Below are 18,692 nucleotides of genomic sequence, written 5' to 3'. Positions count from 1 at the left end.
AATTGTACTCTATTATTCTAGACATTGCGTTTCAAGACCATTCTTAAAGCAAAATACCTCTTAAGCCTGTACTCTAACAGTTTGTTTTCATGTAAATATTCTTAGGGTATATTTTAAAGCATAAATGGTGTAACTTAAAAAATAGTCGTTTTTTCCTTGTGTAGAGCTGTCAGAAAGGAGAGATTTGGTAAACTGCATGTCACTATCAGTCATTGATAGCCAGTGATTTGTTCTGAATCCAAAGGCTAAACCAAACCTCATGCTGTTGTATGTCAAATACAATTGGTCCACAGTCAAAGTTTTACAGCTCAGACAGGGCACACTTTATCCTTCAGGCTGCTACTTAAGATAGTCACGACCCTGAGGAGAACCAGTCAACAAAACAGACAGACAAGAGGATGTGATTTGTATGCATCCCTGAGCCAGCCCACATCACCTCTGACCTACAGGTCAGGCTCCAAATGACAGCAGGGTGCATGCACCTGATCAGACAGAATATTCTCATTATAAAGCTTGGGAAAGGGGGCAACTCCTCTGTGTTTACTCACAGGCCAGATGCAATCTACCTAGAAAATGAGCAAAAATACTGATTCAGTTCAATAAGAAGATGTGACCAACATGTAAGCACCTTATAAAATTTTAAACCAATATTTTTTCTTGATAAACTTGGATGAATGCAAGATAATTATACACAAATAAGTATATTGAAAGAAAGAAAAAGTTTGTTTAATCACAAATTGACTATCCAAAAGATAATTTAGAATAAGAAACCTTAAATTTTTTTAGAAAAAAATTGTATGAGAATGAGTCTGTCAAATCTATAGGTGCATCTCATTTAAAAGATTATTGGAGGCGAGTGTTTATGAAAAATGGGGATTTCTAAAAAAATTAAATACTACATATGTGTTACCACAGATCTAACAATTCTACTTCTAGATACCTATGTAAGGAATATGCATATGAAACTAATTGAAAAAAATGTAAGCACACCTGTGTCTATTGAAGCCTCATTTATAATAGTAAAGATCTGGAAATAATCCAAGAGCTCGATGAAGGATAAATGCATAAAGAAGATATGTACATAATTAAATGGCACATATGTATTAAAATTTTTTTCCTAAAAATATATGAGGGTATGGAACCATAGCACAGCAGTAGGGTGTTTGCTTTGCACACGGTCAACCCCGAATGGACAGATGGTGGTTTGATTCCTATCATCCCATATGGTCCCCTGAGCTTGCCAGAGGGTTATTTCTGAGCACAGAGCCAAGAGTAACCCCTGAGCACCACCGGGTGTGACCCAAACCCCTACCTCCCAGAAAGGTAAAAGAAACTTCTCTGAGGAAGACCAACAAATGGCCAGCAGACACACTGAAAAAAAATACTCATCGTCACTTATCATTAGGGAAATCCAAATCAAGACAGTGAAATATCACCTTATATCAGTGTGGATGGCACATATCAAAAATACCAGAAAAAAATCTTTGTCGATGGGGATGTGGTGAGAAAGGAACTCTATGCAGCCTGGTCCAACTCCTAGGGAAAACATAATGGAGGGTTCTCAGTAAACTCAAAATTGAGCTGCCACATGATCCAGAAATCCTCTTTTGGTTATCTATCCCGACGACAGAAAAACATTCATTCAAAAGTATGTATGCACCCAGTAAGCACCCAGTAAGACCTGGAATCAATTAGATAAGACTTGAAATTAATCCAGAGGTCCAACAATGGATGACTGGTTCATGAAAATGTGGTACATGTATACAATGGAACACTACAGAACTATAACGGATAGCTAAATATTGTAATTTGTCGCAACATAGACAGAACTGGAAGATATTATATAAAATGCAGTAAGCCAGAAGAAGAAAGATAAATACTGCTTGATAGCACTTATTTGTGATATTTAGAATAACTCCATGAAGTAATGCAATGGCTTAAATGGGAGTTATTGTGAACACTCTTGGCCCAGAGTATAGCAATGAGAAACAAAGCAACTGAGTGGGGGAAGCAAGGCTCAAATATGAAAGGATTGGGGCAAAGTGCCAAAAGGTCTCAGATCCACTGCTGGAGATAAAATAAATGGGAGGGAACAGAATTAATTATCCAAGCCAAAGTTAACAACAATGGAATCAAAATACTCAAACTCTAACCATATTAAACTCTAAATGAACTTGTTATACTGTCAAGGTGCATGGCAAAGGGTGCTTTTATTGGAACAATATGTATTGGTGGGGATTTACAGCTGATGGAAATGTTGTCTGGTTCAACTCTTTTGAAAACCAATAAGGAAACTTGGTAAGCTCAAAATGATCTGCATATGTTTCATTAGATCCACTTTAAGGTATCTATGCCCAGGACAAAAAAAAACATATTCATTCAAAATAATGTATGCATACTACTATTCATTGCAGTATTCAGTACAATAGTTAAGACTTGGAATTAGCCTAGATGCCCAACAACAGATAAGTTGCTCATGAAGATGTGGTACATGAATACAATGAATATTACATAGCAGTAAGAAATGATGCAGTCATGCAATTTGCAGCAACATGGATAGAACTAGAAGAAATTATGTTAAATGAAGTAAGCCAGAAGAAAGAAAAATACATAATGATATCACTTATATGTGATATTTAGAAGAACTTTATGAATAAACACACTGGTCTAATTGGTAGTTGTCTCAAACACATTGGCCTGAGATAATAGTGAGGAAAAGAAAAGGAACAGAGTAGAAGAGAAGAAACAAAAAAGCTTATATTTTCTATATATAACAAAAAGACCTTCAGCAATGGATACAAAAGTTTGGATTGAGCAGATGTCTGATCAACTTCTCTTTATAGATGTCTTTAATAATGTTCTAATGTTTTTATTCACAGAAGCAGGTGCAAAATACAATTGGAAGCCATAGACTCCCATTACAGTGTTCACTATAAGAATTTTTTGAGTCTTAATTTTAATGTCTATAATAAATCCTTGATTTTTTGTTCTTAGTGGTACTTGGAGATATAGGTTTGTCACCCTAGTTTTAAATCGCAGTGCTATATATTAGATTCAAAGTACAGTGCTCATTAAGATTATGTGTTGACAAATATTCTAATCTATTTATTTTCCATTTGATTATGGCTGATAATATAATCTAATGTTTATGTTCACAGATAACATTGGAATAAGCATGCACATACCATAGACACATGCTACAGTGCTCATTGAGTATTTTATTACAATCTATTTTCACTTCAAGCTAGTTTACTATTGTATCATTATTATATTATACTATATATAATATAGTATATCATTATATCATTTTCATTTCAAACTAGTTTACTATTATATCATAATGCTTATGATTTATTTTGTTTTCAGAAAAGGAACCTGAAGACCCTCAAGGTGTTCATGATCCTTTACATTGCTCATTACCATATTGCTTCATATTCTAGACTCAAAAAATTGTGATTCTTTTAAGAATGTTCTACATACAATGTTCTATATACAATCTAATCCAAGAAGTTTTTTTTTTCAGTAAAGTGTACCTTTACCCATAATGATTTGCCTAGAAAATGGACAACTTTTTCATCTGACTTGCCAGCTTTATCAGTTTTGAGTGCTCTGACCCCTTCCTCCGGGGTCAGCTTTTCAACTGCTGTGGATCAAACTTCATTATCTATGTGTGTGCATAAGTGTATGTGTTTGCTGCCTATATGTCTTTCTAATGTCTGACTATAATGTACATAATGTCTGTCTATTACCACAAGCCAGTGGCAAATATTGTCCTCAATGAAAAGAAACTGAAAAGCCTTCCCTCTAAATTCTGGCACAAGACAAAGCTGTCATCTCTCACCACTCTTATTCAACAAAGTACTGGAAGTACTTGCTATAGCGATTAGGCAAGAAAAAGATATCAAGGGAATCCAGATAGGAAAGGAAGAAGTCAAGCTCTCGCTGTTTGCAGATGACATGATACTCTACTAGAAAACCCTAAAGTCTCTACAAAAAAGCTTCTAGAAACAATAGACTCATATAGCAAGGTGGCAGGTTACAAAATTAACACACAAAAATCAATGGTCTTTCTATACACCAATAGTAATAAGAAAGAAATGAACATTAAGAAATGGTCTCACTCATCTATGGGTTTTAAGAAAAATGAAAGACATTCTTGCAATAATAAATTTCAGACACAAAAGAGAAAAGAGCTGGAAGTTACAGCTCACCTCATGAAGCTCACCACAAACAGAGATGAGTTTAGTTAGAGAAATAACTACGTTTTGAACTCTCCTAATAATGAGAATGTACGAGGGATATAGAAAGCCTGTCTAGAGTACAGGCTGGGGTTGTGTGGGTAGGAGGGAGATTTGGGACATTGGTGATGGGAATGTTGCACTGGTGATGTGTGGTGTTCTTTACATGACTTAAACCTAAACATAGTCATGTATGTAATAAAGTTTTTTAAATAAAAAAAACTTACAAAGTTTAATACAGTGCTCAGATGTTTGCTTTGCAGGTGGCCAAACCTTGTTTGAGCTTAAGAACCATGGCAGGGCCCAAGCAGTTCTTTGTCTTTTACCTGCTGGCTGAAAATTACTAAAAGGAACCTCTGCACCTCCTGTGCATGACTTCAGAGGTCCTTCTCCTTCACCAAGTGAATAAAACTTAAGGCTGGGGATATTTCAACTACTAAAGCACATGTCTAGTCTATGCAAGACTGGACTTGACCCCTACTGGGTAAAAAAAGCAAATAATAAAACAGGTGAAATGAAATGATTCTGGCTTATGTTAGTAAAGTTTATTAAATATTAAAACGGTAAATCTAGGAAGATTAGAAAGTTTGTTCATGTTTTAATATTATCTTGGAAGTTAAGAAAATTATATCCAAGAAAAACAGTTACTGAAAAATATAGAATATGAGTTGAAATATGGAGGTCATTTTTGCTCACCTCCAAAGGTGATGCCATTGGGATCATTTAAATAAGATATGACCTATATTTTCATGTATTTCAGAATTACTAATGTTATTTACAGTGATATAGTCAATACATGCTATGCAGGTATATGTTTATTCAGGCACCTAAGTTATATGTTCAAAAATAAAAATTTCAGACACTAAAAAAAAAAAGAGAAGATGCATCATGGGTAGGGTCTCCCTATTTTAGGCCAAAGGTTTTTCCTTATGCTACATTTATGCAAAAATCTTGCCACACCCCCTTTTTTGGTTTTCTCTTTTTTTAATTTGGCTTTTCTTTTTTATCTTTATTTTTTTAATTTTCTATATTCATTGCAGCACTATTTACCATAGTAAGGCTCTGGAAACAACCAAGATGTCCCTCAATAGATGAATGGCTAAAGAAACTATGGTACATATATACAATGGAATATTATCAGCTGTCAGAGATGAAGTCATAAAATCTTTCTATACATGGGTGTAAATGGAATCTATTATGCTGAGTGAAATAAGTCAGAGAGAGAGAGAGATAGACCTAGAGTACTCCAACTTATCTATGTTTTTTCAGACAAATAAAAGACATTTTTGCAATAATTTTCAGAGACAAAAGAGTGATGAGTGCAGTTAGAGAAATAATTACACTGATAACTATCATAACAATGTGAATGAGTCAGGGAAGTAGAAAGTTGTCTAGAGCACAGGCCAGGGTGAGTTGGGGAGGAGGGACACTTGCGACATCTATATGGGAATTTTTTTAATTAAAATTTTTTTAAAAAAGGAAAAAATATTAGAAAAAATGAGAGAAAAAAATAAGAAATGTAGACAGATAAATTTGGCTGGCACATCTGATAGGAATGTTTTCCAATTTCTAGGTACTTCATCAATGGCTGGGGTAAACTTTGCTAAAAGAAGCTTTCAGGGTTAGTTGTACATGGAGCATTTTAGAAGAAACATAATTTTCATGTCTAGAGTACTAAGAATTTGTTTTTGAACACTATAAGAGAAGTCTACCCTACCCTATGTAGTATCATCCACTATGTCTTGCATCGAAGTTTCTTTCCTTAAAAAAACTGACAGTATGGGCTATCATTATTGTTATGACATATTGTGATAAGTCATAAGATCATATAATTATTATGATATAATAACATAAATTGAATTAAAAACAAAAAGAAAAGAAAGGAGAGAAGAAAAGAAAAAAAGAAAAGATAACAATAATTTTCAAGTCATAGTCCCTAAGTGGGACCTGAAACAAATCTATGGTTTGTAGTTGCCTATTTCAGTGGTCACAATGGTCATAAGCTTTAGATCATAGTAGCAGACATAATAAAAAAGAAATGGGTAAATTGGAGTAAATTATCAAGACATTGTCATAATGAGCACTATATGTAGAGTCTCATATGATAGAGCACCAAATTGCAAAATTAGGGTGTCCAACCTAAATTTTCAAGAACCTCTGTGGATAAAAAAATGGAAGATTTATTTTATACATAATAAAATTAAGTAATTAAAACATACTGAGAGCAAGCACTGCAGCCGGAGTCCCTGGCTTCCAATCATATTCTTCACCTGATCCTGTGGATAAAACTATTAGAACATTATTATAAGCCTTTTTACTGAGAGGTTGAATGAACACCTGTACAATCTAAGAAGCTGTTTCTGTTGTTGAAGGTTTCTTTGTGTGTGGCATAAAAGAGAGTAAAGACTTTGTATTTCTCTTCTGCTTCATTTGATCTCTTCTCGCTATATTCTAGCACCTATGGTTTTTGGAGTATCTACCATTTAGACCATTTTGTTTTTTCATAGAATATTACATATATCTCTATATATGGTATATCTTCTAAATACCACATATACATATCATTCTGTATTTATCCTTTCTCTTCTGACTTAATTCATTTAACATAATATTTGCTATTTACATCCATGTTCCTGCAAATTGCATGATTGTATCATTTCTTACTGCTATGTAATATTTCATTGTTTATATGTACCATATCTTTATGATCCACTCATCTATTGTTGAACATTTCAATTGATTCCACATCTTGGCTGTTATACTGTGTGCTGCAATAAATAGTGGTGTGCATACATGCTAATGGATACATGTCTTACTACCTGGGGATAAAAACCCAAAAGCAAAAATTTTGGGTCATTTTGAAGCTTAATTTTGAGTTTATTGAGCACCCTCCATACTGTTTTCCATATGGTTTGGACCAGGCAGCTTTTCCACCAGCAGAGGATGAGATTCCTTTCAAACCTCTTCCCACCCATAGAGATTTGTCCCAGTATTTTTGATGTGTGTATTCCTCATTGGTGTAAGATGGTTTCTCATTGCTGTCTTGATTTTGGATTTTCCTAATGATAAGTGATGGAGAAAATGTTTTCATGTGTCTATTGGCCATCTGTTTGTCTTCCTCATAGAAGTGTCTATTCATTGTTTCTCCTCATTTTTCTTTTTCTTTTTTTTGGTTTTGTGGAGCAAACCTTTGTGAGTGCTGTGTATATCCTAGATATTAGACCTTTATCTAATGTTGAGTGCAAATATTTTTCCCTTTCCATTAGCTGTCTTCCATTTTTAGCTCATATTTCTTTTGTCATAAAATTTTTTTTAGTTTGATATAGCCCTGTTTATTTAGGTTTGGTGCTCTAACCCTTGCCATTGTATTTTGTCATCAAAGACATTTTTGAGTTGTAAGTCGTGGAGTGTTCTGCCTATTCTATTTTGGCCCATTGGTCTGAGACTCTGTCTTTGTTCCAGTACAATGCTATTTTGTTCACTATAGCTTTATAGTAAAGCTTTAGTTTTGGTATATAAATGCCACCCAGTTTTTTCTTTTTCAGTATGGATTTGGCTAACCTAGGTCTTGCTTGGTTCCACATGAATTTTATAATTGATTGTTTTAAGTCCTTAAAAATTATGTCTAACATCCCGACAATGGGGAAATGGCAATATCTTGGTCTAATAGTAGATTGTCTTACCTCACCACTTAATGATAAGATGAAATTAGAAGATAAATCATTCTTTAATCTGTGCAAAAGCCAAGATTGCTAACTTCAGAAGCCTGACTGGGACAACCATGACTGGAAAGAACCTATCCCGGGACAAATAAAAATGTCCCTAGTCTAATCTTTGGCCTAAGACCTGTACAATAACCAAGATCTTTAATTCCAGAGGCCTGATTGAGACAATTGCAACTGAGCAGAACTGGAAACATAAAAAAGACTCTCTCATAGGCTTCACCCTAGAATCGGTGCAAAAACCAAGACCACCAACTACAGAAGACCGATTAAAACAACAGTGATGGAACAGAAATTCTAGACCCATAAAGAAAGACTCCATTTAGACTCCATCCTATGACCTGTGCAAATACCAAGATCTCTAGTTACAGAGACCTGGTTTTATCATCCACGACTGAGTGAAAAGTTTCCAAACATCACCAGAGGACCTAGGGGAGATGATAGGAGCATTTATGGAGCCTGTAGTTATTCTCATGACAGTATACTTCAAGAGCAGAAAAACCCTGTATCTCTTAGACCATGGGAATTTCTAATCTCCCCAATATTTACTGTGCCTATGCAAACAAAATCACAAATTAATTTCTGTTATTGTCGTTGTTACTTGTTTTTGTTTTGTATTTATTTTTGCTTTTTTTTTTAATCTCAGGACCATGGTTATTGTTTGGTTGTTGTCTTTATTGCTGCGGTGCTTTTCAGGTTTTTTGTTTGTTTGATTTCTTTTTTGCATTCTTGCTATGTTTTTCTTCCTTTCCCCCCTTTTCTCTTAAATTGATATTTATAGTCTCTAGAAGGACTCCTATTTTATTGCTGTTTGATTTTTTGCCCCCCCCCCTTTTTCTTTCCTTCTAACAGAAACAGATAACTTAAATAATCTTGTTCTGCCTCACAAATTGGAGGAGAAATAATGGAGGGTGCCAAGACCAAATAGTCGTATGAACATTGAGTAGAAATAAAAAATGATCAAACTTAAACAACAAATTTAAAGCCAATGATAACAGAATTGATACCTAATTTACAACAAGCTAGACACAGAGAAGACCACTTATACTAGCAGCCCAGAGGGCAAAGGAGGGAGAATATGATGCATGCTAGGAACAGGGGTGGAGGGAGAACAACAGTGGTAGTGGAAATGCCCCTGATTCACTATGTATTTAAAATATTACTGTGAAAGATTTGTAATCCACTGTGGTCAAAATAAAAATTATTCCAAAAATGATGTCTGAATTTGGATGAAGATTACATTGGATCTATCTAGTAGTTTAGGTGATATGGGTATTTTGATGATGTTGATTCTTTTTTCTGGGGGGGGGGCACACCCATTTGATGCTCAGGGGTTACTCCTGGCTATGTGCTCAGAAATCGCTCCTGGCTTGGGGGGACCATATGGGATGCCAGGGGATCGAACCGCAGTCTGTCCTACACTAGCACTTGCAAGGCAGATACCTTACCTCTAGCGCCACCTTCCTGGCCCCGATGTTGATTCTTCTTACACATGAGCATAGTATGTTCTTCCAATTCTTCAGGTACTCTTCAATTTCTCTGAAGTGTTTTGAAGTTTGCATGGTATAGGTTTTTCTCCTCTCTTATTAGGTTGATTCCTAGGTACATGATATTTTTGGATACTATTTTTAATGAGATGAACTCTTTTGTCTCTTTCTTCTCTACTTTGTTATTTGTATAGAGGAAGACTACTGTATTGACTATGTAGCCGGCCACTTTGCTGTATTGGTTTATTGTTTCTAGGAGCTTTTCTTTTGACTCTTTAGGGTTTTTGAAGTATATCATCATATCATCTGAAAATAGAGATAGTTTGACTTCCTCTTTTCCTATTTGAATTCCTCAATTCTCTTCTCTTGTCTGATTGCTATTGCTAGCAACGTTGTTCTAAAACTATGTTGAGTAAGAGTGGACAGTGGACAGCATAACCTGATCTTAGTGGAAATACTTTCACTTTTATACCATTAAGGATAATGTTGGCTGTGGGCTTTTTATAGATAGATGTAACTATCTTGATGAAGGTTCTTTACAACCCTATCTTTTTTTGGTGAGTGTTTTCATCATGAATGGGTGTTGAATTTTGTGAAATGCCTTCTCTGCATCAATTGATATTATCATGTTCTTTGTTTTTCTTTCTTTTTGTTGATGTGGTGTATAATATTGATTTATTTGCATATGTTGGCCATCCCTAGAATGAAACCCACTTGATCTTGGTGTATAATCATTTTGATGTGTTTCTGGATTTGGTTTGCTAAGATTTTGTTAAGGATTTTTGCATCCATGTTCATTAGTGAGTTTTGTCTGTAGTTTACTTTCTTGGTGGTATCTTGTTTGCTTTGGGAATGAGCATGGTATTAGCCTCATAAAAAGAATTAGGGAGGATTCCTGACTTTTCAATATTTTGGAAGAGCCTGAGAATCAATGGTAGTAATTCTTCTCTGAATGTTTGATAGTATTTTCATGTAAAACCATCTAGTCATGGACTTTTTAACTTGGGGAGCTTCTTAATTACTGTTTCATTTCTTAGATGAGATTGGTTTTTTTAGGCTTTCTACTCCTTCTTAGTCTCATGAGATGTCATTTTTTCAGGAAGCTGTCCATTTTTTCTAGGTTCTCTAACTTAACTGAGTATAGTTGTTCATAATAAGCCCATATGATGCATTGTAATTCTTGAGGTTCTGTTGTAATCTCTCCTGCTGTTTTTAATTTAATTTACTTGTGTGTTTCCCATTTTTTTCTTTGTGATTTGTGCCAGCAGTTTGTCTATCTTGCTTATTCTTTTGAAAAAACAGCTCCTGGTGTCATTGATTTCTGTTTTCTTTATTTGTATGTAATTTAATTCTATTCTGGTTTTTATTATTTTTCTCTTATGCCTGTGTGCAGGGTCCAGAAGCCCCCCAGGGGGGCCCGGCCAGCAGGAATTAGCTGGGAAGGCTTCTCAGACGACCGCACTCCTATTTTGCTGAGTAGAAGCACAACCACACTGTAAGAAATTTAAGAGAGGTTAATAATAAATGGCCTAAGGCAATATTTCACTGTTCAAAGGCGTTTATTGAAATATAACTCCTTCTTTTATAGTGAAGGAGAAGGGGGCAGTACAAAGGTGCTGTCAATCATACTTTTGGCGCGAAGGCTCATAAGGAAGTGGGCAGTGGGCTAGGGGCTGGATGACCTTCAAGCTATGCTGAACGTGCTGTTTCAATGGAAACTTCTAGTGTCCTACTAGCTGCATTCCTAATTGCTTGACTATCAGGAAATGGTGCAATATGTGCTTGCCTAAGTGATCTTGAACAGACAATATAGCATATACTTATTGATAACAGCCTAAATTACTCCGGAATGTGGTCTTAAGGAATGGGGCCTAGTTTCTGATAACTGTACCAGGCAGTTTTTACTCTCCTCCGGGCTAAGAGCTAAATTATGTCCTGCAGCTACACATTCTTTTCTCTTAGCTCAAAATTTTACAGCAAGACTGCATATTGCTTTTAGGTGAAAAGCTGGGCTATGGCAGAAAGAACAGCAAAATGTCCTCAAACAAGTCAGTTCCCAACATCTCCCCCTTTCTCTTCTAATAAAAGAAGGAAAGTCGTGAGCGGGTGGAAGAACCGTGTCTTAGGCATACAAGGTTTGACCAGGTCGGACACGGCCAAAGCCGCATTTAAAAGGTGGCTACAAGCGCCGTGGGTGCGCGCAGAGATCCGAATTATGCGTTGTAGCCTTTTTGGGCCGTGCCCTAACTGGGACCTTGCTAATCCCGTCGTAGGTGTCTCCACAGCCGAGAGCACAAGTGCCGGAGCAAGCTCCGTCTGTTAGCTATGCGCTCTATCTCCTGGAAATTTAGTGGCTGGAAAGGCGGCTTGGTGACTAAAGCCAAGTTTTCACAGGAGTCACGCGGGGTTAGACGCTGGTAGTTAACCTGAATAGAGGTTTTTGCCTTTTCATCTACCTGGTTTTTAATAAAGGCAGTAATTTTGCGGAAAATCCATGGGCCAAGAGAAAAGAGCAGCATGAGGCTAATAAGAGGGCCCAAAATAGTGGACAAGATTGTGTGGAACCAAGGGGAAGAGAAAAACCAATCCTGGTACCAACCTTGTTCTTCATCGAAATGTTTTTCAAAATCTTTTATACCATCACCAATATGTTGAACGCTATCTCTAACTAAACCTGTTTTGTCTTTAGAAATACAACATTGTTCCTTAAGGGCTACACAGCCTCCCCCTTTCTTCAAAAAAAAGGAAACCAAATTAAAGCATGGTGGTTTTGCTGCACTATCTTTGCTAGGGATTTAACAATGTGCTTTAAGTGTTGTAAACTTAGTTTAAGTTTGTAAACATTATTAACAACAGTTATACTTAAGGCATTGACAGATTTTAGAGTATGAACCAATGAATAAATTATTGTGCTTACAGCGGTAGCACCCAGGCCTATGATTAAGGCTAGGGTGAGAGCAGGTTTGACAGGTAAGTTAGGCATTAAAACAATGAAAACACAGTAGTTTTAGGACTGAAAAAACAAATGTGAAACAATGGGGGAGATAAACCAGTGAAACAGGCAAGAAACGTTAAATTGGGGGCAATTATGAACTAAAAGGAGGAATTAATGACAAGAATTTGATTACAATTTTCAATAGGGGGAATTATATTGGGTACCAAAAGGCAAAGTATAAGTTTCACCATCTGTTCCAAGGTGATGCTGAAGTAAGGCTTGGGGCTGGATCGCAGAGCGAAGGGGTTAGAGACAGGCAGGAGGTTGCCAAAGCAGGCAGGGTCGGTGATGGTGGAGGCGTTGACCAGCTGTAGGATGAGGTTTGAGGTGGGTGAATAGCAGGTACCGAAGGCGTTTGCATCTGGGCGGAGGGCGGAAGCGTTGATCATGACAAGGATGAGCTGAGAAGAGGAGGGGGGTCCCGAGGACAGCATGGGCTGGAAGGGTGGGGAAGCCGGCAGAGTCCTGAAGAGCTCAGGGCATGGGAGAGGTTGAGCTGACATAGCCAGTGTGTCCTGGGGAATGGGTGAATGGGCCAGGTTGTGGCAAAATTGATTGGGGGTGGCTTACTCTTCCTTAAAAGGGGACGGGAAGGAACCAGAGGTGTTGCTATTGTCTTGCAAGGGAGTGAAGTGGAGCAAACAAATTAATGAAGCCTTGGTTCGAAGGGGGTGGTTGGAGGCAGCCAGGCAGAGTACCAAATTCAGCATTGTCAAAGGTGGAGTCAGTCAGAAACAGGTTCGCAGTAATGGCAGCTAGCAGGTGGGGTGGCAGGCTTTTTTGAAGTGAATGAGGACAGGACTGCAGGAAGCTGTAGGAGGTCTATAAGAAAACAACTTGGCAGGAGGTAAAATGATTATTTGTGAATGCCACAGGAATGCCTTCTGACTTTTGCCAGACTTTAGCACTTTTAAAAAATCTTATAATTAATGATAGCCAATTGTTCAAAAACCTTTAAACTGAACTTAAATGATTTCCTTTAAACTTCTTAGTTATTATATTAAAGCTAGATGCTTCTTTTTCTAGCCACATTTGGCCTTATAGTATTGGCCTTAACTACACACAGCAGAAAAACTGGGGATTGCAAAGTCCAGAAATTCTCCAGGAAAAAGTTATTCCTGATGGCCATTTGAGAAATTTTTGGGGTTTACCATTCCCTACCTTTTCTGCCATGCTGATAGAACAAAGCTAGCTTAGCACAGGATTTTTAGCAGGATTTTACAGTTAGTTAGATGACTAGACTAAGCCAGGTTAAAAAAATTAATTGAAATTTCAAAAATGGATAAGGCTTTAAAAATTGTATTTATATGAAATGCAAAAATAACAAATAGACAGACAGAACAAACACGAAACACAACATTGTGGCCACTTTCACGCATAACACACACACATGAACAGACAAGAGGACTTATTCAAAATTTGCATTGGAAAAATTGACAAGCGCTTTTAAATATTTAGCCGGCATGTTTGTAAAAAAATTGTTAACGTAGCTGGAGTGGAACTGCTGAAAATAAATTTTAAGGTTTAGCTTTAACACAAAACATTTTTAAAACAATTTTAATTTGAAGTTTAAAACATGAAGTAAAATGTAAGCAGTTAAAAAATTTTGTTAAGTGAAATGGTTAGGGGAGCACTGTAGAAGAAGTTTTCACTCTGAAGTATGATAGTATGTGCTGAAAATGAACAGGTTTGTTATAAATTGGTTTTACAGTAGAACAGTAAGACAGCTGTAATAAAGTGTTAAAATTTTATGATTAAACACAAGAGCATGAACTATGATTATTAAAGGTATAAAAAACTGACTTTAAAAAACAACTGTTTTTACTTTGAAGACTTAAAGTGAATAATTTGTAAAAAATATTAGATACCAAATTGACAAAATGTTTAGACATTATAAAATATAGTTAAAGACATTTGATGCATTTACACACCTAGAGCTTAAGACCAAAATTATTTTTAATACTTGTTAATTTGCTTATAAAATTTAGTTACTTTTATGATACTAATTAACAATATTATTTTAAAAAGGGCTAACCACAACATGAACAGAGACAACTTAAGATTAAACTTGGAAAATGCAAAATTATTTGTACTTACCTTTGAGTTTAAAATTAAGCTTGAAATTAAGAAAAGAAATAAAGCTACTTAAGGTTTAAGTTTATGAACAATAATTTATGAACAAATTTATTTAACTAGTTATTATATTGTTTTTTTTATTGAAATGGCTTTTATGCTACTATTTGAACTGCCTAACCACTTTTAAGGTTTAGATTATTTGGTTTAAGTTTTTCAAATGGCAATGCTATTTTGCTATATTTATATGCATTCAAAAGAGCTTAGGCTTAGCTTAGAGTTTTGGAATGTTTTTTTTTTTTTTTTTTTTTTTTTTTTTTTTTTTTTGGTTTTTGGGTCACACCCGGCAGTGCTCAGGGGCTACTCCTGGCTGTCTGCTCAGAAATAGCTCCTGGCAGGCACAGGGGACCATATGGGACACCGGGATTCAAACCAACCACCTTTGGTCCTGGATCGGCTGCTTGCAAGGCAAACGCCACTGTGCTATCTCTCCGGGCCTGAGTTTTGGAATGTTTACACATTATTGTTAAGGAAAGCTGACCAACTTATTTTGCTCACTTGTATTATTTTAGTTCTTAAAAAATTAACTTTCTAAACATGTGCAGTAATTTTAACAAAGGAGTTTTGCTTTTCTTCCCAATGCAGAGGTTCTTAAAAACAAAGTTAAAAATGTTACAAAATGTTATTTAACTATTAGATTTGAATGGCAAACATGGGAAGGAAAGAGCAATTAAAAAGACAAAATATAAGAAATATTTAAATGCAGATTAAGGAGCCTAAGCTACTAAAAAATGCCCATGACATGAACTATTTTACAAACTTCATATACTTTTAAGATTAAAAATAATTTTAAAAAAGACTTAAATTTTAATATTTGTGTGTTTGTTTAAGTTTTAAAGCACGAAAAGGTTTTTTGTTTACTGATAATTTGTTATTACAAGTAACAGAATTATGACCTTACTTTAAAATTTTTGAGAGGCATGAACAAGGGTGTTTATTGCTGTTATTTTCCTGTTGCTGTGACACAGACTTTGGAGAGTGACTCAGGCACAGAGCTGCTGACAAGCTAGGGTTTGGAAAATGTACACTGCACCTTTAAAAGCTTAGAGGCCGAGCTTACAGCGCAGGGAAGAGAGAAAAAAAAAAAAAAAACGGCGGGCTTTTTTTTTTTTTTTTTTTTTTTTTTTTTGCATTTTAGCTACATAGAAACTTAGTTTTAAAAACAGGTACGTCACCTTTGCGTAGGTTAAACTTATTATGACATTTTGTAACACATTTAAGACTTTTTAATTTTACCAACTGTGGCCTTTATACTTAGAAAAACATTTCAACTTAGGCATCCCAACTCAGGAAAAGGGAACAGTTGTAGCACCAGAGAGACAATTATAAAAGCCTGAGGGAAGATAGGCATTTGTATAGTAAGGGATGGGAGGTTTTCGCCCTGCTCGCTAAATTTTGCTGAAGCTGCCGCATGGCCAAGAGGGGGGGGGGAGTAGCAAAAGTTTGTTGCTACGTGTGGAACCGGGTTTAAGCTGGGATTTGGAAAATGGGCGCTGTCCCTTTAAGGTGAAGCCAGCGATGAGCTCAGAGATTAGAATGTGTGCTTGCTTGCTGGAAGGAAAGATTTTACTGCGGAGAAAAAGTTAACTTTGCAAGAGTTCAGCTTTTCAGCGGGGGAGACAGCGCCGCCCCCAATAGATTTCAAGCAGGAGAGCGTGTAAGGGGCTGGGGTCACACGGCTTGAAACAGCTGTGTGGCTTTTTTAATTAAAGGCTTTGTATTGTTGCAATTGCTGGCTAAGGAGGGGAGTAAAAACTTTGACGGAGCAAGGACGGAGCTGAGGCAGGCTATGGCAGGGTAGGAGAAACGCCAGGGAGATTTTTAAAGGCAGCTTTTAGTTTTGCAAGGACAGAAAAGCTGGAGGCAAGGTTAGGAAAGTGGCTGACTGTTAGCGGCAGAGGCTACTGAGTAGGCGGAGAAAGACTTTTTTTATTAGGGAGAAAGACAGGAAAGGTAGTAGGTGGAAAGCGGCGGAATTTTCGCCCGCCCGCCGGGGAGAGCTGCTCAGGGAAAAAAGCAGCGGCTTTAACAGGATTAGCACAGAGGTTGAAGCGGCAGAAGTGAAGATGAAGGGTTAAAGGAGGGAGGGAACTGAGAGATTTAAAGCGACAGGAACCTGAAAACTAGATTTTTGGCAAACATCATAAACAAAACATTAAGAAATTACAAATAACGTGGCACCCATGGTAGCGAGTTCGATGGGTATTTTTGGCAAACATCATGAACAAAACATTAAAAAATTACAAATATCTTTTTTGGTAACCTCTATATGTCTGGCTTTCAACTCAGACTGTATATATTTAATGAATTTAAGTTCAGTACTCAAAGAATTACCCATGGTAGCGTATCCTATGGGTTAAGCCCCAAAAGCCAATCAGGGGCGGCGATCGGAACGACTGGAAAAACTGCAGTTTAAATATTTGATTAAGGCTAACTCGTTTCAACGCTTACCCTGATGAGGTAATTTCCGCGATTTACGAAGGAGCTCTAGACTCGCCGACCTGTAGTCGTTCGGAGTGTGGCGGTGATCTTCGAGCCCAGCGTTGGGCGCCAAAATGCAGGGTCCAGAAGCCCCCCAGGGGGGCCCGGCCAGCAGGAATTAGCTGGGAAGGCTTCTCAGACGACCGCACTCCTATTTTGCTGAGTAGAAGCACAACCACACTGTAAGAAATTTAAGAGAGGTTAATAATAAATGGCCTAAGGCAATATTTCACTGTTCAAAGGCGTTTATTGAAATATAACTCCTTCTTTTATAGTGAAGGAGAAGGGGGCAGTACAAAGGTGCTGTCAATCATACTTTTGGCGCGAAGGCTCATAAGGAAGTGGGCAGTGGGCTAGGGGCTGGATGACCTTCAAGCTATGCTGAACGTGCTGTTTCAATGGAAACTTCTAGTGTCCTACTAGCTGCATTCCTAATTGCTTGACTATCAGGAAATGGTGCAATATGTGCTTGCCTAAGTGATCTTGAACAGACAATATAGCATATACTTATTGATAACAGCCTAAATTACTCCGGAATGTGGTCTTAAGGAATGGGGCCTAGTTTCTGATAACTGTACCAGGCAGTTTTTACTCTCCTCCGGGCTAAGAGCTAAATTATGTCCTGCAGCTACACATTCTTTTCTCTTAGCTCAAAATTTTACAGCAAGACTGCATATTGCTTTTAGGTGAAAAGCTGGGCTATGGCAGAAAGAACAGCAAAATGTCCTCAAACAAGTCAGTTCCCAACACCTGTGTTTGGATTTCTTTGCACTGGTTTTCCAGATCCTTTAAGCTGTTGATTTTGTCATTTTCCTCTCTCCTAATGTAGGTCTGGATTACTATGAATTTTCCCTTAATTACTTCTTTTGCTGAGTCCTATGGCTTTTGGCAACTTGTTTCTTCATTGTAATTAATCTCAAAGAATATTTTTATTTCTTCCTTTATTTTCTCTTTGATACAGCTGTTGAGCAGCTTGTTGTTTTGTCCTCAGGTGGTAGATTTTATCCACATCTACTTTTTACAGTCAATTTTGATCTCTATTGCCTTGTGGTCTGATAGTGTGGTTGATATGTGGTCTATGTACAAAATATGGAAGCCTTCACAAATTTGCATGTCATTCTTGCACAGGGGGCACGCTAATTATCTCTGTATCATTCCAATTTTAGTATATGTGCTGCCAAAGCAAGCACAAGGCCATTAACTTTGTGTGTTAATTTTGTAGCCTGCCACATTGCTACATGAATCTATTGTTTCTAAAAGCTTTTTTGGTAGTCATTAGGGTTATCTAAATATAGTAGCATGTCATCTGCAAACAATGAGAGCTTGACTTTCCTATCTGGTTGCCCTTGGTATCTTTTTTCTTGTCTAATGGCGATGGAAGTACTTCCAGTACTATATTGAATAAGAGTGGTGAAAGAGTGCTGCAGGCATCTTGCGTTTCAGCAATCCTATTGGGATGGAGTTCTTCTATAGGAGGAAAATAGGTAACACGAGCATCCGAATATGAAATATGAAATGAATGAAACCACACAGAGAATGTGGGGTGAACACGTTTCTGGAAGGAGTGCGACAGGTTTAATTTTTTGAGCAGGGGAATTTATAGGGGTAAAATTAGCCAGTGGTAAAGAATAATTAT

The 18,692-nt window shown here is 36.8% G+C and overlaps 1 non-coding gene across 1 annotated transcript; it reads right to left on the bottom strand.

The window, feature by feature from the left end:
- Positions 1-18,139: 18,139 nt before the first annotated feature.
- LOC126007477 (U6 spliceosomal RNA) lies at positions 18,140-18,246 on the bottom strand. Its single transcript, XR_007495046.1, has one exon. It is a non-coding gene; the product is annotated as a U6 spliceosomal RNA (small nuclear RNA).
- Between the last annotated feature and the right edge of the window lie 446 nt (positions 18,247-18,692).

Source organism: Suncus etruscus, chromosome 4 (genome assembly GCF_024139225.1).
Source record: "Suncus etruscus isolate mSunEtr1 chromosome 4, mSunEtr1.pri.cur, whole genome shotgun sequence".
Classification (NCBI taxonomy): Eukaryota; Metazoa; Chordata; class Mammalia; order Eulipotyphla; family Soricidae; genus Suncus; species Suncus etruscus.
The sequence above is the reverse complement of the archived record's forward strand: the minus strand, read 5'-3'. Positions and strand labels throughout refer to the sequence as shown.